The 25,049-nt window shown below is 41.1% G+C and overlaps 1 protein-coding gene across 2 annotated transcripts in view; it reads right to left on the reverse strand.

Moving 5' to 3' along the window:
* Positions 1–25,049, reverse strand: part of galnt14 (UDP-N-acetyl-alpha-D-galactosamine:polypeptide N-acetylgalactosaminyltransferase 14 (GalNAc-T14)) — a 167,003-nt gene that overhangs the window by 140,939 nt on the left and 1,015 nt on the right. The gene's annotated exons all lie outside the window — the stretch shown is intronic.

Consider the following 25,049-nt stretch of genomic DNA (forward strand, 5'->3'; position numbering starts at 1 on the left):
CAAACACACAACACCCCCTGATCTAAACCCATATCCAAGGCACTTTCTTCCTGCTGTAATTATCAATAGCCATAGTATATAAAATATAATGTCAGATGTATCAACATAGTTGTTTCAAACATTTCATTTATATTTACATAAGTCTTAACACCACATAGAAGATTAATATACAATTTAAATATTCATCGATCTAAAAAAGCCTTTGACACAAGCAATCACGACATATTAATCAATAAACTGGAACGATACGGGATCAGAGGGATAGATTTTAATTGGGTTGAGAGCAGGGGCGTCGCCAGACATATTTCACTGGGGCACGTGCCCCACTGTTGATCTGCAGTGCCCCAGTAAAAATTTCACCAATAAAAAAAAAACGCTTCAAAGTTTTAAGTCTACATAACATAGACAACAGCGCACATACTACTTAGTATGGTAATTGATTGCTACTGTATTCACTCCACGAAACAGTGAGCACATGGCTACTTAATATGGTAATTTATTCACGTGTGGATCGAGACTTCGGTTGAGAGAGAGAGAGAGAGAGAGAGAGAGAGAGAGAGAGAAAGAGAGAGAGAGAGAGAGAGGGGATTCGAATCACTGCGTGAGGTAGGTGACGTTAGCCAACAACTATTTGTTAATTACAATATTTTGATTTTGATTTGACTCAAACTGTAACTCCTAGATGGATTTAAGAAAGTTATTCGCCCGCAGCAGAGAAGAAGCGAGGAATGAGAGATGTAAGTGAAGTCCTAGCTAGCTAGGCAACATCATTGTCTTAAGTTGATGCTAAGTTAGCTAACGTTATTCCTTGTATCAAGACAAACATATTCATTTGCTGTACGAGCTGTCGGGGGAATTTCCAATGTACATGAAACATCATGTTGGTTATTGTCTGCTGGTTCTGCATCAATGATGATTTGGAGTAAGCATGTGTGAGTTGAGTGCTTCTCAAATGGTTTATCTTCAGGAAGAAAAACATTTTTCCATTTCATCAAGTCGTGAGCCAATTTTTAAATCATTCAAGTTTATTTCACAGAAAAACAGCACAGTAGGCTTGTCTTGTTAATCGGTGCGACTTTGACTAAAATAATCTTGTTTTGTCACCAGACAAATGGCTACAGCTAAAGCATCTGGTTTTATTTCCAGAAAAAATAGTAACATTTCTGTATTGGTTTTCAGAAAGATGGCTGAAAATATCGGGTTTTGTTGCCCCATTTAGATATGTTTTTAATATATTTCCATGTCTGTCCTGAGTACTCCTCCAACTTGTTAGTCGGTTTGCCTTTTGCTAAAATACTCACTAATAGTCACTAGAAAAATGGCTAAAATAATCTGGTTTTATTGCCACAATTTGATTTTTTTCTCCCTAAACTTTTTTTTTTTCATGCACACATCTGACTGCGACTCACTGAAAATGACACACAATCCACTTTTATGTCACGACCCAGCAGTTGGGAACCACTGGTCAACTGTATAACAGTTACTGTAATATTTCCATGTCTGTCCAGAGTGATTGACCACTTTGCAAAAATGAAAACGAGACGTTACAGTTTACTTCTCAGAAAATGATTCCCTGAACTGACACACAACAGTTGTTCATTTATTCTACTACTGTGGCTTTATTGTTTTGTGTATATTTTATAGTTTTGTGTATCTGAAATAGGATTAGCCACATTGCCATAAATGGAAATTAAATAATATAAAATAACCCAGAGATGTAGGGGTGCTTTATTTTTTGTTTTACTTTTGTAGATGTTAAATTTGCAGATGATTACTGCAATATGTATTTCAAAAAGATTCATTGCTCTTCCTTTTTGCTTTTACCAGTAGCAGTTTAGAGGTCTGGAGTAAAAAAGTGCACAAGTAAGTCAAATGCATTAGTTAATTTCAGGTGGTTAATCAAAGATCCATACAACATAATCTGATATGATTTCATAGTTTAAAGCACTATTTATGTATTTTTTATGATAAGCGCTAAAAATGATTTTGCTTGCGCGCTTTGCACGCTCACATGAATTATTTGTGCCCCAGGTGTGCCCCAGTACAATATTAGGTCTAGTGACGCCCCTGGTTGAGAGTAGGGCTGGGCGATATGGCCTTTTTTTAATATCGCGATATTTTAAGGCCACATCGCGATGCACGATATATATCTCGATATTTTGCCTTAGCCTTGAATGAACACTTGATGCATATAATCACACCAGTATGAGGATTCTATGTGTCTACATTAAAACATTCTTGTTCATACTGCATTAATATATGCTCATTTTAAACTTTCATGCAAAGAAGGAAATCACAACTATAAAAATCACTATTTCATACGGTGTTGATGTGGAAATGGTTGCCTCGGCATTTTGTTGGTGTGGCACCGAATGGAGATGTTGACATTTTAGATTTAGATTTAGATTTATTGGTCCCCGTTGGGGAAATTCATTTCCACTGCCGTACAGTTAAACATATAGACATTACACATCACAAAACAAAAATAACAAAAATACATCATATATGACCAACACATTTACAGGCTTTATCAGACGGGTCGGCTGGGCCTGCTGTTGCGGCGTTTCAAGCACTCTTCATTCTCTAGCAAGTGACTTCCTAAATTATGCTACATATTAGCAGTAATGCTACTTTTTATAGCAACGCTTTTGTCCCACACTTGACAAATTACGGTTGTCTGTTTGACATATTCCCATTTGAAGCAAACCATAGCCAGACGATGGACCCCCTGCTGTTTTTCTTGGGAATTATTTTTTCCTTCATTTGTTACCAGATTTGCACCTTCTTTCTCCCGATTTACCACTCGCATGGCTCTGCTGGCATCACAGCTAATGGTACCCATGCTGCTACCTCTCTGCTGGGCGAGGGCGTGTACCTATGTGACGTATGACGTGACAGTATGTGACGTACGTAAGAATGTGCGCTTGGTGTCTGTGAGAAGGAGAGACAAGAAAGAGTGAAGAAGAGCCTGTAGTGTAATACCCGCAGCTAAAAACAACTGCGTGAGAACATATACTCGAATATCACGATATAGTCATTTTCTATATCGCACAGAGACAAACCCGCGATATATCGAGTATATCAATATATCGCCCAGCCCTAGTTGAGAGTTATTTAAAGAGCCGCAATCAATTAGTGAATTTGGGAGACTATAGCTCATCGTGTTTGGACATTGCCTGTAGCGTCCCACCGGGGGTCCCAAACTGTTTATTCTATAAATAAATCAATCAATCAATCAATCAATGTTTACTTATATAGCCCTAAATCACTAGTGTCTCAAAGGGGTGCACAAACCACAACACAAACCACTACCACATCCTCAGTAGGCCCACATAAGGGCAAGGAAAATTCACACCCAGTGGGACGTCGGTGACAATGATGACTATGAGAACCTTGGAAAGGAGGAAAGCAATGGATGTTGAGCGGGTCTAACATGATACTGTGAAAGTTCAATCCATAATGGATCCAACACAGCCGCGAGAGTCAGGTCCAAAGCGGATCCAACACAGCAGCGAGAGTCCCGTTCACAGCGGAGCCAGCAAGAAAACATCCCAAGCGGAGGCGGATCAGCAGCGCAGAGATGTCCCCAGCCGATACACAGGCAAGCAGTACATGGCCACCGGATCGGACCGGACTCCCTCCACAAGGGAGAGTGGGACATAGGAGAAAAAGAAAAGAAACGGCAGGTCAACTGGTCTAAAAAGGGAGTCAATTTAAAGGCTAGAGTATACAAATGAGTTTTAAGGTGAGACTTAAATGCTTCTACTGAGGTGGCATCTCAAACTTTTACCGGGAGGGCATTCCAGAGTACTGGAGCCCGAAATGAAAACGCTCTATAGCCCGCAGACTTTTTTTGGGCTTTGGTAATCACTAATAAGCCGGAGTCCTTTGAACGCAGATTTCTTGCCGGGACACATAGTACAATACAATCGGCAAGATAGGATGGAGCTAGACCGTGTAGTATTTTATACGTAAGTAGTAAAACCTTAAAGTCACATCTTAAGTGCACAGGAAGCCAGTGCAGGTGAGCCAGTACAGGCGTAATGTGATCAAACATTCTTGTTCTTGTCAAAAGTCTAGCAGCCGCATTTTGTACCAACTGTAATCTTTTAATGCTAGACATAGGGGGACCCGAAAATAATACGTTACAGTAATCGAGGCGAGACGTAACAAACGCATGGATAATGATCTCAGCGTCTTTAGTAGACAGAATGGAGCGAATTTTAGCGATATTACGGAGATGAAAGAAGGCCGTTTTAGTACCGCTTTTAATGTGTGCCTCAAAGGAGAGAGTTGGGTCAAAAATAATACCCAGATTCTTTACCGTGTCGCCTTGTTTAATTGTTTGGTTGTCAAATGTTAGAGTTGTATTATTAAATAGAGGTCGGTGTCTAGCAGGACCGATAATCAGCATTTCCGTTTTTTTGGCGTTGAGTTGCAAAAAGTTAGCGGACATCCATTGTTTAATTTCATTAAGACACGCCTCCAGCTGACTACAGTCCGGCGTGTTGGTCAGCTTTAGGGGCATGTAGAGTTGGGTGTCATCAGCATAACAGTGAAAGCTAACACCGTATTTGCGTATGATGTCACCTAGCGGCAGCATGTAGATGCTGAAGAGTGCAAGGCCAAGGACCGAACCCTGGGGAACTCCACACGTTACCTTAACGTAGTCCGAGGTCACATTGTTATGGGAGACGCACTGCATCCTATCAGTAAGATAAGAGTTAAACCAAGACAGGGCTAAGTCTGACATATCACTTCGTGTTTTGATACGTTCTAATAAAATATTATGATCGACGGTATCGAAAGCAGTGCTAAGATCGAGGAGCAGCAACATAGATGACGCATCAGAATCCATCGTTAGCAATAGATCATTAGTCATTTTTGCGAGGGCTGTCTCCGTGGAGTGATTTGCCCTGAAACCGGATTGAAAGGTTTCACATAGATTGTTAGACGCTAAGTGTTCATTTAACTGCTCCGCAACAATTTTTTCGAGGCTTTTTGAAATAAAGGGAAGGTGAGACACCGGTCGGTAGTTTACCATGAGGTCAGTATCGAGGTTAGGTCTTTTAAGAAGAGGATGAATAACCGCTTTTTTGAATGCTAGGGGAACAGTGCCCGAGGAAAGTGATAAGTTTATAATATTTAGCACTGATGGACCTAATAATACAAAGAGCTCCTTGATCAGTTTCCCAGGAAGATGGTCAAGTAAACATGTTGTTTGTTTTATTCCATTTACACGTTGTAACAATTCCTCCAATGTTATTCCCTCAAAACGAGAGAAACTATTTTGGAGGGCAGTATCCACCGTATATACAATCGTATCAGTGTTAATAGAACCCAGTTGTAGCTGGGACGCATTGTCTTTAATCTCTTTTCTAATGACTTCAATTTTCTTACTAAAGAATTGCATAAAGTCATCAGCTGAGTGGGTGGAACTACTGGAAGGGGTCCCTTGTTGGGTTAGCGATGCTACCGTACTAAACAAAAATTTAGGATCGTTTTTATTACGGTGGATGAGATTTGAGTAATATTTAGCTTTAGCTAAGGTAAGCATGTGTTTATAAGTTATTAAACTATCACTCCATGCTTGATGGTGCACCTCAAGTTTAGTCGTGCGCCATTTGCGTTCCAGCTTTCTACATAATAATTTCTGAGCTCTAGTTTCTTCTGTAAACCACGGGGTATGCTTTTTTGGAGCCTTTTTTAACTTTAGCGGTGCTATGTTATCAATGGTTTCGCGCAGGGCGTCGTTAAAGTTGTTAGTGAGGTTATCTAAAGAGCCCACATACTTTGGGAATGGTGCCATTACCGAGGGCAGTAGGTCAGCAAGAGTTGTCGTTGTGGCCGTATTAATGTTGCGGCTGCTATAGCAGTTATTATTATTATTAGTTTGACGAACATGCGTCTGAACCTCGAATTTTATAAGGTAATGATCGGACAATACTTTAGTATACGGGAGTATCGTAACTTTGGAAACGGTGATACCCCTGATAAGTACTAGGTCTATCGTATTACCGTTGCGATGCGTGGGTTCATTTATTATTTGTGTGAGACCACAGCTATCAATTATAGTCTGTAGCGCTACGCACGATGGGTCCGATGGGGTATTCATATGGATATTAAAGTCCCCCATTATGATTATATTATCGGCGTGTGTCAATAGATCAGCAACGAACTCTGAGAATTCATTGATAAAGTCCGAATAGGGCCCTGGGGGGCGGTAGATAACAGCCAGGTGTAGAGGCAGCGGTGTGACAGACCTCATAGTAAGCACCACAAACGATTTATATTTATTATTTATGTTAGGACTAAGGTTAAAGTTTTCGTTGTATATTAGTGCGACCCCCCCACCCCTTTTAAGAGGACGGGCAATATGCGCATGTGTAAAGTTAGGAGGACATGCCTCATTTAGCGCAAAAAAGTCGTTTGGTTTAAGCCAGGTTTCGCTGAGACCGATGACGTTAAGATTGTTGTCTCTGATGATATCACGGCGTGGCGCAGTGGGAGAGTGGCCGTGCGCAACCCGAGGGTCCCTGGTTCAATTCCCACCTAGTACCAACCTCCTCACATCCGTTGTGTCCTGAGCAAGACACTTCACCCTTGCTCCTGATGGGTGCTGGTTAGCGCCTTGCATGGCAGCTCCCTCCATCAGTGTGTGAATGGGTAAATGTGGAAGTAGTGTCAAAGCGCTTTGAGTATCTTGAAGGTAGAAAAGCGCTATACAAGTACAACCCATTTATCATTAACTAACAACGTTTTGGGAGACAATGATCTTATGTTTAAAAAAACTATATTATAGGTAGTGGGCTGTTTTAGGGAATTTTTGATCAAATTATCTGTAGTAGCAATATTAATAATGTTATGTTTATTATGCCCAGTGCATTTAGTATAATTACGACCATATCTAGGAATTGATACGACGGGAATTTTGAGATTGTTTGTTTGTTGCTTTGATAAACTGCACGCATGTAACGTCTCTAATGTATTTAAATTGGTCGTCTTTGCAGACAACACAAACATGTTTTGCTCAAAGAATACTTTACAAGAGCTTCTGAGGTGTATCACTGAATAAATGTGTAAATTAATGATGTGGTTTGATAGATAGAAACAAACTATCTCTAAATTTAAACAAAACCAAATTCATGTTGTTTGGAAACTCTAAAATGTACAGTCACCCAATAATGCAGGTAAATGGTGTTGACACCACAAGAATATATGAAAATACATTTCTGGGTGTAATTATGGATGAAAAAATAACATGGAAACCCTGCATAAAGCATGTTTGAAGCAAACTGTCATAAAGCATCACAGTACTAAGGAAGGAAAAACACTTCCTGGACCATAACTCACCCCATATTTTTTTTACAATTCACTGATCTTACAATATTTTAGTTACTGTGCAGAGATTCAGGGCAATACTTATACATAAATGATAAATGGGTTGTACTTGTATAGCGCTACATCTACACTATAACCTAGGTTTGGGCAATATATCGATATAAACGATATATCGCAGGTTTGCCTGTGTGTGATATAGAAAATGACTATATCGTAATATTCGAGTATACGTTCTCACGCAGTTGCTTTTAGCTGCGGGCATTACACTACAGGCGTTTCTCACTCCTTCTCGTCTCTCCTTCTCACAGACGTAAAACAAGCCCACCTTCTTACATACGTCACATATTGTCTAGCGTCATAACGCTCTCGCCAAGCTGAGAGGTAGCAGCATGGCTAACGTTAGCTGAGGCAGGTCGTGCAAGCAGAGCGGTGCGAGTGACAATACAAGAGAGAGAAGATCCGAAACTGATCACAAATGGAGGAAGAACAATTAATGCCCAAAAAAACAGCAGGGGGTCCATCATCTGGCGGTGGTTTGGCTTCATGCGGGAAGATATTCAGCAGACAACAGCAATATGCAAGGTATGCAGCAGAAGTGTTGCTACAAAAGGTAGCAGCACTACTAATTTGTTCTTTCCTTTAAAAAGTCACCCGCGAGAGAATGAAGAGTATTTAAAAAATACAGTTTTGGTAAATTGACTTAGTTGTGATTTCCCTCTCTGCATGAAAGTTTAAAATGAGCATATATTAATACAGTATGAAGAAGAATGTTTTAATGTAGACACATAGAATCAAAATACTGCTGTGATTTTATGCATCAAGTGTTCATTCAAGGCTAAGGCAAAATATCGAGATATATATCGTATAGCGCAATATGGCATAAAAATACCGAGATATTAATAAAAGCTAATATCGCCCAGCCCTACTACAACCACTGTGGATTCTGCAAAAGAGAGCAATCAGGATAATTTATAACACTGGGTACAGAGAGCACACAAACCCCTTATTCTTGAAATCAAAACTACTGAAACGCCCTGATCTAGTACACTTCCAAATGGCACAATAAACAAAATACTACCAGCAAATATTCAAGCATTTTTTTTTCCGAAAGAAAAGACATATGATCTTAGCGAGAAACCCACTTTGAAACATCTGCATGCACGCTCAACTTCAAAAACCTTTTGCATTTCAATATGTGGAGTGAAATTGTGGATTAGTTCAGACTCAGAGCTCAGACAATGTCCAACCATGAGTAAATCTAACAGCGGTACAAACAGATGGTATTGAAAAAGTACAGACAGAAGAGGGGTATGACTAACACTACAGTTCTCTCACATTTTGCAAAACTTGCTATTTGCTATTTATCTTATTTATTTCGACAGAATCAGTTATGGTGTGGTTGTTGATTGTTGTTTTTGGTGTAGACCAGGCGTGCCCACACTTTTTCTGCAGGCGAGCTACTTTTCAATTGACCGTGTCGAAGGAATCTACCTCATTCATATATATAATTTATATTTAATTATTTATGAAAGAGACTTTTTTGTTAACACGTTAAAGGTGTTTAATGATAACACAAGCATGTTTAACACATATATATTTGTTTTGTTTCATGAAGACAAGAACATAAGTTGGTGTATTACCTGGTGTTGATGACTTGCATTGTTTGGAATCAGACAGTAGTGCTGATAACGTCCACATTTTCGAATGGAGGAGAAAAAAGTCCTCCTCTGTCCAATACCACATGAAAGTGGTTAGTTTTTGGCGTCTTATTTGTCCAGCTTCCATACTTGTTTTTATACATTTTGCAAGAATTACATTGACGGCCAACTCCGTAGCTTGCTAACTTGTGCACGCTAGCTTTCTGAGACTCTTATTTTGATAGCGCAGGCGGGATGAAGCAGGGCTTTTATTGTGAAGATAGCAACTGTGCAGTCTGTCTTTAGGATTTTGACAACAGGTACGGCGCGAGAGTGTTGAAATAAAAAGTGTTTCTCGCCCTCCTCTCGGTCATGTTTTCTTAACAATGATCTGGCAGCAGCCAGCGTCACCTCGGAAGCCGTGCCGTGAATGTCAATCAAGTGACGAAAGCGACGTCGTAGTAAAGATTGATGATCACAAATTTTTAGGTTTATTTTTTGAATGTTTGGTTTGCGATCGACTGATCCACGGTCGACCGGTAGCTCGCGATCGAAGTAATGGGCATCCCTGGTGTAGACTATTAAAAAAAGAAGAAAAAGAAAAAAGAAAGACAGGAAGTAAGATCATCTATAGTACTGAAGGTAGGAATTGATAAACTAATACTTCTTCCTACTCTTTTTTTAAACATACTAAGGGTTTTTTATCATCTTGTGCTTCAAGTGTAATGTAGTATTTACATGTTTGAAATAAAGCATTCATTTATTTATTAATAGGATGCTGATTGAAAAAGATAATAATTGTGATCATATCAATATTACAGATAAGATGAATCACTGTTTCGAATAATGAATTAAAAAACATGATAAAGTTAAAATGCTGCTGACCCAAAGTGGCCGTGGAATATTGCAGATGAAATTCTGCTTAGTAACCGCTATGTCATCTGCACATGAAAGGGAAGTATTACTATTATTATGACTATTATTGTTATTATTATTGAGATGTTTAGAGCTGCGACAAAACTAATTTCCCTCCCTCCTTCCTTGTGAATAGCTCCCACTGACGAACAATGGCCGCCGCACGTGCACATGATCAGCAACTAAATCATCTCACACTCGTGCGTGTGTATGTGTGAGAGACAGCGAGAAAGAGAGACTAGCAGGTCCTGCTTGATTAATGGAGAAAAGTAGAAGAGAAAAATGTGAAGCTTGGTCATGTGAGTGAGTTACTTTTACATTGCTGCCAAAAGTGAAATAAGGATTATTGAATTAATCTTAGCTACACACACACAATATTGGAGTATATTTATTTTCAATAAAAATTGGAAAAAAATGTTTCATGTGAGTTCAATTATTCACACATTTGTTTTCTCTGGTTAATGTGGTTGAGATAGCCTCCGGCACCCCCCGCGACACCGAAAGGGACAAGCGGTAGGAAACTGATGGATGGATGGATGGATGGATGTTGATACTGCTCAAACTGACCCAACAAAAATGTACACACGAACAAAGCTTCAAAGGCTCAGTGTGTGTGCTTGCATGCAGATAAAGGCGTGTGTGTGTGTGTGTGTGTGTGTGTGTGTGTGTGTGTGGGTGTCCAGGACATAGGATTCCTTGTAGGAAGTCCTGCGAGGTAAACAAGAGTGAGTGCAGGCTAATGACTCCAGGACGGGAAAATATAATTTGCATTTCAATAAAGTGCACACACACACACGCACGTGAACGCTGCATAAATTCCCCAAAAATTCTATGTTCAAGGCTACTTGATTAGGTACACCATCTAATGAGATCCAACACATAAAATGTGCCTTTGCAGGAAGATGCTTCACAAAATGGCTGTTCTTATTCATTTGACACACATGCCACCAAAGGGAAGGTGTTCAAAATATTAAGAAACAACTCTCAGTCTCACCAAAAACATAATAACCAAAATAATAAACATGATGTTTCATGAATACCTCTCACAAGTCTACATGATCGCTCTGCGTACCCAAAGAAGTGTCCAGTCAATATTGTGTTCTAACTGCAGAGCACACAAAGTTTTAAAGTGCACTTCAAACAGCCCTCCATTTAAGTTAATTGCTGTGAAGGACAGTCAAAGCTGACTGCTCTTCCATTACGGTGCTGGAGACTGTGCTGTCAGATCAATCAGAAGACAAAGTTGTTTGCTGCACGTGTGTACTTAATCTTTTAAGTGCCTGAGTATGGTACACTTATGTTCACACAGGGAATTACAACAAAATGGAGCACACTGTTGTGATCATTAGTACTACTATACACCTCATGGTGCAACCTGGACACATCACCAGTGATTCTCCCGGGGTCATAGGGTGTCTTAATCAAACACCCTCACCCGCGCGACCCAGCCGAGGATGATCAGTCCCTAGACTTGTGTCCAGGTAGCGCACTACGCCACGCGTCCCTCCTCCTCAATCAGAGCCAACGTGAAGCCTTTTCAGACGCTTCTAAGAGGTTTTTATGGCTCTTCGCCTGTGCAGTCCACAAATCCCAAGGAGCCCCAGGACCCAGTTTAAGGACTCGCCCGCAAAACCCCTGCAGCCCACCCCAGTAGGCTTGCAGCGGGCCTTCCACCCATTCCTCCGGCAGTCAGCCACAAGATCTGCATATTTCGCCCTCTTCCTTTCCTGAGCTTCCTCCATTCTGTCCTCCCAGGGGACAGTTAGCTCAAGGAGCACCACCTGCTTGCTGGTTCCAGACATCAAGACCATGTCTGGCCGGAGTGTTGTAGTTGCGATAATGTCTGGGAATCGCAACTGCCTTCCTAGATCAACCAAGAGCTGCCAGTCCCTTGCTGTTGTTAGCAGGCCCCCCTGGGTCTTGTTGGAGGGTTGAGGTTTCTCTCCTGCTCGGACAAAGGCAATTGTGCTCTTGGTTGGGTGTTGCCGCTTACTGGTGTGGAGGCCAGTGCAGATAGGGTCTGCTATTGCCCGCAGGACCTGGTCGTGGCGCCACCGATACCTGCCATCTCCCAATGCCTTTGAACAACAGCTGAGGATGTGTTCTAATGATCCTCTTTTCTGACAGTCCTGGCACACAGGTGTGTCTATCAGGCACCAGGTGAATAGGTTAGCAGGGCTTGGGAGGACATCATAAACTGACTGGGACATCATAAACTGACTGAACCAATAACTTAAACTGGTGTGGCTCCGCATTCCAGAGTTCGGTCCAGGTGATCTTGCGACCACCTATGTGCTCCCACTTGGTCCAGGCCCCCTGCTAGCTCATTCCCACCACTCTGCTGAAGCGAGCCTCTTCCACCTCGGCGCGAACCTCCTCTTGGACAAGCTTTCACTTTTCCTTTCCTCTAGCTCTGCTGTAGCCTGGTTTGGTGTTTCTACCCAGCCCAGCCCGACCAGTAGTTACGATTCCCACCACGGTGCTATGCCGCAGCCTCGTCTTTGCCCGCTCCACTGCATCCTGGGCACGCCACTTCCTTTCTGCTCTGACCTCCACACCTGCTGAGGATACTTTCCCATCAGTGGAATCCCTGTAGAGCAGGACTTCTCTGGCCCGGGAAACCTTGAACTCCTCTGCCAGACTACTGAAAGGAAGCTGCAGCTTGGTGTCGTGTCCAAACAAAGCAATGCTGTTTAGGCTCCGTGGCAGATCCAGCCACCTGCGCAGGAATGAGCTGATCTTCCTCTCAAATCCTTCCACGATGGTCATTGGGAATTTGTACATCAGCAGCGGCCAGAGGAGACGAGGCAAGATGCCATGCTGATATATGCAGGCCTTGAACTTCCCTTTATATCTTTGCAAAGTTTTTTCCCCAAGCGTTGAAAATACTTTTCAGAGGATTCCACAGGGCCGTAGGCTGCCCGCTCCCTCCTTCGTTTATGGCAAGACCACATAGCGTCTGATTATGCCCTCTAGTTCTGCACCCTCGCCGCCAAATGCGACTGGAACCCTGCCACACAACTTGACGCCTTCAACCAGGGGCTCACATCCGACAATATATGGTATTGATTGAAATCCCGTCGGATATTGAAGACCTTAGGTGGTCCACATCGAGAAGAGGCTAGACGTACAAGAAGAGGATCAATATCAACTTTGGAGTTGGACAACGTTGAACCCATCGGTCTATCACCTGGGACCACCCACCATGCAGCTACTGGAGGAACCCATGCAGCTAAGTGGATGTCAGCTTTCTTCGGCCAAGAAGGGACGAGGCTTGCGGTTGAACCTTTGCCTATATTGTGGCCAGGCCAGCCAAATAATTTCGACCAGCCCTCTTTGCCCAGCGGACCAGCGACAACGTGGCTCGAAATCGACATTGACTTCCAGCAACGGGACATCGATGCTGGCGCTCCCTTTTCCACCGGCCTCATCTGTTCTTGCACCTCAAAGACTTCAGCTCCCAGGTACCCTTTCCTGGTCCCACAAGACACCAGATATTGTGACATTCATTGACACTGCGGCAGACAACAGTTTCATAGACAAAGGTTTACTTCATGCTAATGCTATGTGTCTGTATTAGCTAGCCCCGAGGTGGTCTATTCTTTAGACGGGCATCGTTTCGACCAAATTAGTCATCAGACCGTTCCCCTCACTCTTTGCATTTCAGGCAACCATGTAGAGGAGTGCCAATATATTTAATTATGCTTTCCCGCCAGTGATACTGGGACTAACATGGCTGGTCAGACATACTTCACATTAATTGGGAGAGGTTCAGTATTGCTAACTGGAGTGTATTTTGTCATTCACACTGCCTTACATCAGCTAACCCTCGTATCGGCTCTCCTGTAGATATAATTTCCAAGGAGGTTGATCTGTCTAGCGTCCCCTTGGTATATCATGACACAAAGTGTTTAACAAAGAGCATGCCTTGTCCTCGCCACCACATAGACCGTATAACTGTGGTAATGACATCCTCCCGGATGACACACTTCCTGCAGCTCGACTCTAAATCTCCGCTCCAGAACATAATGCCCTTGAGGTGTATATTTCCACCTCTTTTGCCTCAGGCATTATCCGTTTGTCATTTTCACCATTAGCGGTGGAGTTCTTCTTTGATGAGAAGAATGACAGTTGTCTCCACCCCTGCATTGATTACCTTGCGCTGATGAGATAGGCTCCAGCACCCCCCGCGACCCCAAAATGGACAAGCGGTATAAAATGGACGGATGAATGATAAGGTAAAAACTAAGTACCCCATTTCTCTTCTCTGTTCAGTTCTCTACACCATGCTAAGTATTTTACCAAATAAAACCTTCGTAATGCTCACCATCATGTACCCATCCAGGAGGCAGATGAGTGGAAGCGCTATATAAATATACTTCACCTCACTCAAACCAGTGACTTCTTCTTCGTAGACGCCTCCTTCTCCTTCTCCTCCTCTGAGGCTGATAGACGGCCATTTGGCTTTTACGGTCAAGGCAATTCTGGGTGTGAGAAGGAGCAGGGGTTTTCAGTACCTGGTGGATTGGGGGGATTGTTGTCCCAAGGACCCGTCTTGGGTCTCTCGCTCATTCATTCTCAATCCCTCTCGTCTGATTTCTATCGATGTTTTCCAGAAAAACCGGATAATCCGCCAGATGGCATCCATTAGAGGGTGGGGTTCTGTTACATATCGGGTGCCTCCTTCTTGCATTGTCTCGCCTGTGCTTTTTCTGTTGTGTCTCACCTGTGTTTTTACTGTTTTCTTTCCGTTGCCATTGTTTCCAGGGAAAGGCGGGAGCGACAAGCGCACCAGTTTTCATTCACCCTTTGCCTATTTAGTCTCATCTCACACACCAGTTGGCGCTGGATCTTTCCATGTTTCTACACGTTACTCCACGCCAACTCGGCTTGCATCTAGTCCTCCTGTTTGTTGAATTTATTTTTGTGACTTCTCTGTTCTGTAACTTTATTTTTTGAGTGCTCAGGCCTCCCATTTTCCCTTTGTGGTCTACTTTTGTTTACTTGTTTTCTTTGTACTGTTTCGTTTCACTAACTGCCTCCTGCCAGTGGCATTGTAATTTGTTGTCCTCCTTCCGGCTTTCTTTTGTTATTATTTGCTTTTTGATTGAATTAAATGGAGTCTTTTGTATATTTGCCTCATTGTTATTTTTAGGATTCTCCTCCAGAGTAAAAGCAGAACACCTACCATTGTTCTGTTTGACTAATTTCTCTTGATCACAACTTTTTCAACTACAAAATACTATATATTTATGATTCTTGATCATTTTGTATAGACATTGGACAATACTCAAGACTCCAAGAAAAAAAAAATTATCGACACCCCTACTTCGATAATTATACTGTATACACAGTATACGTAAGTCTGTTAAGGGAATAGAACAAGGTGTGCAATCCATTTTGCATCTTTGTCTTTATTAAAGTACAAAATATATTCTGATCATGAAAATGCCCACAATACTGAGCGGAGAAGATGCAAACATAACTATTTAGCACGCTCAATGTGATTTATCAACACTCATTACTGTTTCGCGAGAAATATTTCTACTGTTTTAATTTGAACGTGTCGGAAGGACATGTAAATTGACAGTTCCACACATGGTTGCAGGATCAGTGCTCGTGCGACATAGACAATGGACAAACGAGAATTGTCCGTCCTACGTGTGTCAACATTTTGGATAGTCAGAAATAAATAAAAAATATTACACATCATCTATTCAGCAAGGTTGCAGAGGGGTTAGTGCGTCTCCCGCACGATTCGAAGGTCCTGAGTAGTCCTGGGTTCAATCCCAGGCTCGGGATCTTTCTGTGTGGAGTTTGCATGTTCTCCCCGTGACTACGTGGGTTCCCTCCAGGTACTTCGGCTTCCTCCCACCTCCAAAGACAAGCACCTGGGGATAGGTTGATTGGCAACACTAAATTGGCCCTAGTGTGTGAATGTGAGTGTGAATGTTGTCTGTGTATCTGTGTTGGCCCTGCGATGAGGCCGCCACTTGTCCAGGGTGTATACCGCCTTCCGCCCGATTGTAGCTGAGATAGGCAGCAGCGCCCCCCGCGACCCTAAAAGGCATAAGCGGTAGAATATGGATGGATGGATGGATCTATTCAACAACATTGTCTAATTTTTCAGGTGCTAGAGACCTAAGGGGCTGATTAAAACAAATTCAATTGATGCGTTTGTGTCCTTTAGTATTTTTTTATGATATTTTTTTTATATGATAATAATAATGGATTAGATTTATGTAGCACTTTTTCGACAAAGCGCTGCAAAGAGAACTATAGCATATATATTATCAAATTATTTCTTATATGAAAAAAAACATTTTAAGTACGCATTTTTTGCTTCTTGAGTGGAATAATGTGCAACAAATGAGCGCACCTTCGGCGGTAAAAAAAAAAAAAGTGGTATCAGTATAGGTGCATTGCACGACTGCCTCTAAAATTCCAATAAAAAGTAGTACATGTCTGTGGCATGTTTGAAAACATAGCAAAACGCCACAGGTAAAAGCATGATAACATGCATGTGCAGTAAATGAGTGTGACTCTGTGGTGACGCTCTGTATAGTGCACACAAAATCAACATTTATATAAGGCCGTCTGCACCACTCTTCAATTGCACACGTAGTGTTAGTAAGTCGCACGCAACACTCCCACTAATTGTACGCGCTATTTTATAGAATGGACACGCTAATTAGCGCCTGGTGTTTGGAGCTTAGTAAATTTGGCCATTACTGACTTTGTTATATTTAAACCCCTTTTAGATTGTCTTTTTAAAAAGGTCATTAGCAACAAGTGGAGCGACTTTTTCTGGTCGCAATGAACACTTGAAACACTTGAATATATCCTCCACTGTATGAGTAGCAGGTCCTGCTTTTGGCCCATCCTCCATCGAAAAGCACTCACTTGGGACATGAAAAAAAACACAAAAAGCAGCGACAGATTCAGGTTTGTTTGTATTTATAAACATTTTCGTTTTGTTTTTATGCACGTGCCAATTAAACAAAATAGACAACGGCGTCTTCTTATCCTTTTCCTTTCCCTCTCATAACCCATTATTACAGGTAGACAGCAGTCCTGTGGGAAAAACTGAACATAGCGCTTACGGGAGAGGTCAAATAATATAACTAAACATTCACTAAGAGCAGAGTGTTGCTATTTTTGTCTTAATGACTATTTAAGATTGTTTCGCTATACACACACACTACTATATCTGTCGTGTGTGTGTGTGTGTGTGTGTGTGTGTGTATGTGTGTGCGTGTGCGTGTGCGGATCAATACAATTTAGCCTCCAGACACAATTAGCTTGCAGGAGGGTTGAGGGGGTGGGTAATCATTTGTGTAACAGACATCCTGCAGCGCCAATGACGCCACTCTAGGTGGGAACAAACCTGATTAGCTAGTGCTCAACGTAACGGAGACATAGGACATGTGTACACTAAGTTGTTTAACTTCTTAAATGAATAATTATTTAGCCTAAGCCCCGTTTCAGCCACACTAAACCAGCGTTTAAGGTCTCCCTCCTCGAAAATTTTTTTACATGGCTAAGTCAGCCGTGTATTTCTTGAATCTCCGGCACTTAGCTTTGTATGGACTCATTGCTCGTTTACAATGTGAGTTCGGAGAGGAAGTGACGCCAGAACGACCACGCCCACACAGGAAGTGACGTCAGAAACCCCGCGCAACACACAGGAAAAGACATCAGAAAGAACAGAACGCACCACAGGCAGCTTCATAACAAAGATGGCTACGGATAATCCGTGTTTCTCCTTCTTCTACATGTACAGGCACTTTTGGAAATCAATACCTTAAGAGAAGGCAATACAACCCTTCTCAGACAGCAAGAGAACTCTCTAATGTCCGGGTCAGCTGTGAGTATTTACCCAAAAACTTGGTCCCTTTCTCCTGTGGATTTGATCGTGGTAGCCAGTGTGTGACTACAAATATTGCTTTATGGATGCGACTGAAATGGCCAGGCAGTGTGCATGATGCCTGCGCCTTCGCTTACTCCGCCATTAGCGCACGGCTGAAAGATGGAACCATGCCCTCGTGTCCCAAACAATTGCTGGAAGATGAAGATCTGCTCCCTGTTTTTATTTTGGGTGACCCAGATTATCCCCTGACGCCATATCTCACGAAAGAATACCCCAACGGCGGAGTCAACCCACAACAACAATACTTTGGGTATTCTCTGTCTAGATTCATTGTTGATATTGTTGTATAATGTTCTTTATCGCATTGTGTACTTTCCCATGTCGATTAAAGATTTGATTCATTTATGATGTCTCAGGTGTGATTCACTACAATAGGGCCCCATAGCACTCTGGATTTTAGTCAATTGAAATACCACAACACAGGATATTGTTCAAAGAGGATATATTATAATTTAAAACGTGCACACAAAACACAGCAAACTACCGTATTTTCCGCGCTATAAGCCGCCCCGTGTTATAAGCCGCACCTTCAATGAATGGCATATTTAAAAACTTTGTAAAGCTATAAGCCGCACCGGGTCATAAGCCGCGCCCACGCTGCGCTAAAGGGAATGTCAAAAAAACAGTCCGATAGGTCAGTCAAACTTTAATAATACAAGCCAGTGTGCGAATGTGCAATCACAACAATAGTAACACTCAAAATATTGCAGAGCAATAGCAACATCAATAACTCAACTTTGCTCGAACATTAATGTCACAGCACACAAAATAAACATTTAAAGCTCACCTTCAGAAGTTATTCCTCATCCATAAATCCCTCGAATTTTTCTTCTTCGGTGTCTGAATTAAAAAATTGGGCGAATACGGCATCCAAAATGGCGGGCTCCGTCTTGTCGAAGTCATCAGAGTCAGTGTCGCTGTTGCTGTCCGACAGTTCCATGAATCCTGCCTTCCTGGCCGGATCTTTTTTCAGCTATCTTGTTTTTACAATATGCGTGGAAAGTAGCCAGCTTTTCTTGAAAGTCTTTTGGCAGTTGCTGTGAAATAGTAGTCCGTGTGCGGATGGAGAGATTGCGTCTTTTCATGAACCGGAAACACCAAGAAGCACCACCTTTTAAAATCCTCCAAGTGAAGTTCGCTTGCTGGCGCTGTTGCCTTCATTGGAATAGTGATGGTACTGACACTTCTGCTTGCTGCTCGAGTTTGTCCTCCAACTGTTGCCATCTTGCTTTGTTCCCTCAAACTCTGTGTTGTCTTCTTTACTTGGCGCAGGTCATCTTGTTGCTTCCTCCACCTAAGCACCATTGATTCATTTATGTTCAATTCTCTCGCTGCTGCTCTATTTCCGTGTTCTTCTGCGTGACTTATTTCCTTGAGTTTGAATTCGGATTAGCCGCGCGCTTCTTCTTCTACGGGGGCGGGTGCTTACCTTGGCGGTTGCGTACCGTAGAAGAAGAAGCGCTTCCTCTTTCCAGGTGGGCGGGTGCTTACCGTAGAAGAAGAAGCACTTCCTCTTTCCAGGTGGGCGGGCGCTTACCTTGGCGGTTGCTTACCGTAGAAGAAGAAGCGCTTCCTCTTCTACGGGGAAAAAAGATGGCGGCTGTTTACCGTAGTTGCGAAACCTAAACTCTATGAAAATAAATATTTATATTAATACATATATAAGGTGCACCGGGTTATAAGCCGCACTGTCATCTTTTGAGAACATTTTTGGTTTTTAAGTGCGGCTTATAGCGCGGAAAATACGGTATTTACAATATAGCTCTTTAAATAACTTCACAGTGAAGTAAAGTCATCTATTGGAGAGCAGATGGACGCTTTTTTATTTTTATTTTATTTTTTTTATTTTTCCCGCGCATGCGTACGAGGTCGCGTTGCACCTGCGCACGGAGGTGGCGGGGGTGTTAAACAGTGGCATTGTTATGTGTGGACACGGAAAAGGCTAGGTGTGATTTACTCTGGATAACCTTAGTGTAAACAGGGCCATAAACCGCAGGCAGGGCAAGGTGTGACCCCATTTTGGTCTTTCTTATTTATTATTATGACCATAGTTATTATTAGACTAATGAAGGGCCCCTATCCCACCATAAACCTAACGCACACCTCTCCCACATACACACTCAGTGTGTTTACATGCACTAAAAAAATAATTACAGGTCGGAAGTCACTTAATTTTGTTGAAAGTAGCTTTTTAAAACACATGTAAAAACCTTTACGTTTTTTCATAGAGCGTGTAATGTTTCCAAGGAAAAACTTTAATAAGGTTTTTGACTTTTTAAAGATGGGATTAACATATGTAGATTATGATCGTAAACCAGTTACATCTTGCATGTATAAGCACTCTCGTCATCCATCATTATAACCGTACACAGTCTACACACGTGCCAGGCTTCCAAACATAATAACCCGGAAGGACCGTAGATGGGGAACTCCATGATCAGAAACCCCACAATATTTACATATTTATGTCTATACTTTATCAATAATGTTTATCCATCCATCCACCCATCCATTTTCTACCACTTGTCCCTTTTATCATCAAGCATTAAAACCAGTGGCATCATTTGGGCTTTTTAGTTGTGCAAAAGGCTCCTTAAAATATATTTAAAAGCTTCCAAATTATTTGTGTTGGGTTTTCACACATTTAATATACAGTAGCCAGAATGTGAGTTTTAATAATCATACAACCTGTGAATATGATTAAAAATATATCAGCTTTCCCTTTACCTCACGGAGTAAGATTAGTTGATTCATGTAGCATTATCATTAGTGGATAATAATCACGATACACCATCATTATTATTATTAGTATTATTAGTGAATCAACCGGGGACTCCCTGTGTTTGACAACCATTGACGTCTGTGTAAATTCAAACTTTAATCAATGTTCCTTGAACGCACTACAATTATGTGCTATGAGATGCAAAAGTAAAACTTAAACATAACTGTCGCCGCAAATAAATGTATTGCATTTTTGCCTAATTGAACATTTATGACAGTGTATTTTATAACTGACTTATTTAAATGGAAAAAATATATCTTCAAATCTTAAAAGCCCTGGCAATGGTTATGGGGTTTTGGCCCTAAACGACTGCATGGAGTGTTTATGCCACGGGCCGGCCCTGAGTATAGGCCACCTAGATATATGGCTTGAAAGTGTGACGTGGAAACACAATGCATGATGGGTCTTACTGCATCTGCATAGCATCTTTGCATTGGGTTAGATGCAAGACTCCTTTCCTAAAGTTTTGTTTATTTTTTAACAACTTGCCAATATGTTTGTTACAAATGTGTGGCATCAATAATTGCCACAATAATCATGTCATGATTGCTTTGGGGAAAAAAATAAAGATTTGGTGAGATTGGCCTCGTTTCCAGCGCAAAAGCAAAGCTATGGAACTCGGTTAGTGATAAAAGAAACAGGAATACATCAGCCGTACCAAACTACAGACATCCGTTTTAACGCCATTACCTGGTACATGTTGGTGTGTTCACAGCATATTCAGACAGGTAGGTTTAAAGAAAAGCATGTTTTAGTCTGTTTTACACGTAGCATTTGTTAGCTGTTGCCTGTTAAGTGTTTGCTTAAGCTAACTGTGGCGCAGCTATTAAACAACAGACAGTAAAAAGCATGTTGTCTGTTTACTTTTAATCACAGCTGAGCACAAAATGAATGAGTATTATTTTTGGAGCGGTAGCGCAGAGATCAAAGTATTTAAAGGTAACATTGGCCTTGTTTCCGGGGAATCCTGCTTATGAAACGAGGCCGGGGGACTTGCGTATCTTGAACACATAAGAGATGAAAGCCTTAACGAACCTTGCATTCTGAAATTCTTCACTGGTAATAAAACTGACTCCTTTGATGAAATATAGGCACATTTGGCAGCACTTTTACTTGTAGTGAGCCTTTGGAACAGGGTTGTCATGGTACAGTCTCTAGTTGTTTTTTATTATTATGTACACAATAGGGACAAGCGATACAAAATGGATGGAACCATTTTAATCCATTTTTTTGCTCGCTTTCACATTGTAAACAAAGCCTTTATCCAACAAGTGTGTCTACCCAGCCCCAAAATGCATTGCAAAAATCACGTGGCCTTTCGAGCCCAATAATGATACCCAAAACAGATGCCACTGACAGGGAGTTAACATGTTGACACTTATGTTTTATATTTAGGAGTCACCTCTTTGTTAAAGTTAAAGTTGGGATTTTCTGGGAAAAAAGTCACAGAAAGCGGAAAAACAGAATCTGCTGTTACATATGATGTCACCCAACACTTGTTTTTACACTTGCATGACGCTTGAGAAGGGAAAGATGTGACTTAAAACTTATATACCAGCTTGCTCCTTGGGCAGAGGATTTCTACTGACATAATGGGGAAAACACATGTATAGATCTACCAGAAAGTCCAATCAACACAACTACAACTGACAGAGCCCTCAATCACAGCAGGTGTCTTAGTTCAAACCAGGGGACCCCAAACTTCGGCCCGCAGGCCGGAAGCCGCATATTGAATCATTTTTTTATTCTGTCCTGTCCAGCCGCTAAGGCAAATCATATTTTTTATGTAGATGCCCATATCTGCTGTAAAGATGTACTTTGCAAAAAAGAATTACAGAATAATTCGCTTGTTAGCTTATTTGTATTTGACTTAAATAAATGTTGAGATATTTTTAGTGTTTGGTGCAGCGGGACCAGAGCAGGAGGGGATACGAAAAAAGAAGACATTGCTGAAGATGAATGGGCAAAAATACCTGTGGAGACATGAACATAGCTGGTCAGCAATTATAGGAAGCGTAACAGCCAATAGAAGCTTTTCTATTGATTACTGAAAAAGGTATGAATCATTTTGGACATGCCACTTTTGTTCAAATGTAAATAAAAGCTGAGAAACATTTTTTTCCCACAATGATGCCTCTTGAACTTAACTTTATTATCTCTTGGGATAATATGTGACGTGTCATTTCCAATAAAGAAAAAAACTTGCTGGTTGGATCAATGTAACTTTACGTCAAGATTTGTCAGGGCGATGAACAATATTGGGCTTGTATGCATGTATGTATATATACATACAAATATTCATATATATACATTAGTGTATATATATATATATATATATATATATATGTGTATATATATATATATATATATATATACGTATACACATATATACATACATACACGCTCATATATATATATATATATATATATACATACATACAAACACACATAGATTTATATATATACACATATATATGTACATTCAGATATACACACGTATATATATATATATATATATATATATATATATATACACACATACATATATATATACATACACATATATACATATATATATATATATACATACACATATATACATATATATATATATATATATATATATATATATACAAACCCTGTTTCCATATGAGTTGGGAAATTGTGTTAGATGTAAATCTAAACTGAATACAATTATTTGCAAATTCTTTTCAACCCATATCTAACTGAATGCACTACAAAGACAACATATTTAATGTTCAAACTCCTAAACTTTATTTTTTATTTTTGCAAATAATTAACTTAGAGTTTCATGGCTGCAACACGTGCCAAAGTAGTTGGGAAAGGGCATGTTCACCACTGTGTTACATCACATTTTCGTTTAACAACACTCAAACGTTTGGGAACTGAGTAAACTAATTGTTGAAGCTTTGAAAGTGGAATTCCTTACCATTCTTGCTTGATGTACAGCTTAAGTTGTTCAACAGTCCAGGGTCTTGTCGTATTTTACGCTTCATAATGCGCCACACATTTTCTATGGGAGACATGTCTGGACTGCAGGCGGGCCAGGAAAGTACCCGTACTCTTTTACTGCGAAGCCACGCTGTTGGAACACGTGGCTTGGCATTGTTTTGCTGAAATAAACAGGGGCATCCATGATAACGTTGCTTGGATGACAACATATGTTGCTCCAAAACCTGTATGTATCTTTCAGCATTAATGGTGCCTTCACAGATGTGTAAGTTACCCATGCCTTTGGCACTAATGCACCCCCATACTATCACAGATGCCGGCTTTTCAACTTTGCGGAGGACACCACGTCCACAGTTTCCAAATATAATTTGAAATGTGGAATCGTCAGACCACAGAACACTTTTCCACTTTGCATCAGTCCATCTTAGATGAGCTCGGGCCCAGCTAAGTCGGTGGTGTTCCTGGATGTTGTTAAAAAAATGGCTTTCGCTTTGCATAGCAGAGTTTTAACCTGCACTTACGGATGTAGCGACCAACTGTAGTTACTGACAGTGGTTTTATGAAGCGTCCCTGAGCCCATGTGGTGATATCCTTTACACACTGAATTCCGTTTTTGATGTAGTACCGTCTGAGGGATCAAAGGTTCGTAATATCATTGCTTACGTGCAGGGATTTCTCCAAATTCTCTGAACCTTTTGATGATTTTACAGACCGTAGATGGTAAAATGCCTAAATTCCTTGCAATAGCTCGTTGAGAAATGTTGCTCTAAAACTCTTCGACAATTTGCTTACAAATTGGTGACCCTCGCCCCATCCTTGTTTGTGAATTACTTAGCATTTCATGGAAGCTGCTTTTATACCCAATCATGGCACCCACCTGTTCCCAATTAGCCTGCACACCTGTGGGATGTTCCAAATAAGTGTTTGATGAGCATTCCTCAACTTTATCAGTATTTATTGCCACATTTCCCAACTTCTTTGTCACGTGTTGCTGGCATCAAATTCTAAAGTTAATGATTATTTGCACACAAAAAAAATGTTAATCAGTTTGAACATCAACTATGTTGTCTTTGTATTATATTCAACTAAATATCGGTTGAAAATGATTGCTGGACTGATAAGCAGATCGTACATGCTGTAGAAGGCGACAAAGCCAATGGCTTCATAGCACGCCCTAATACTTATTGACTGGGTGACTGCCGGCAGTCATTCTAGAGAAAGTTTGCATCTTCTATTTTCTTCTTCGCTTTGTGACACGGGTCCTAAATGGCTCTTTGAATGGTAAAGGATATTGATCCCAGAACCATGTATATCAAATATTTCCAAATGGTTCAACCGCCACCCGCCCGAATCTAATTAAAATCTATTTTTTCGTCATGTCACCCGCCCGACCCGCGGATAAACTCCGCGAATGAGACCGCAAACCGCGCATCTCTAATGTGTGGGTTAGTGCATGTGTCTCACAATATGA

This window comes from Nerophis ophidion, linkage group LG05 (assembly GCF_033978795.1).
Source record: "Nerophis ophidion isolate RoL-2023_Sa linkage group LG05, RoL_Noph_v1.0, whole genome shotgun sequence".
NCBI lineage: Eukaryota > Metazoa > Chordata > Actinopteri > Syngnathiformes > Syngnathidae > Nerophis > Nerophis ophidion.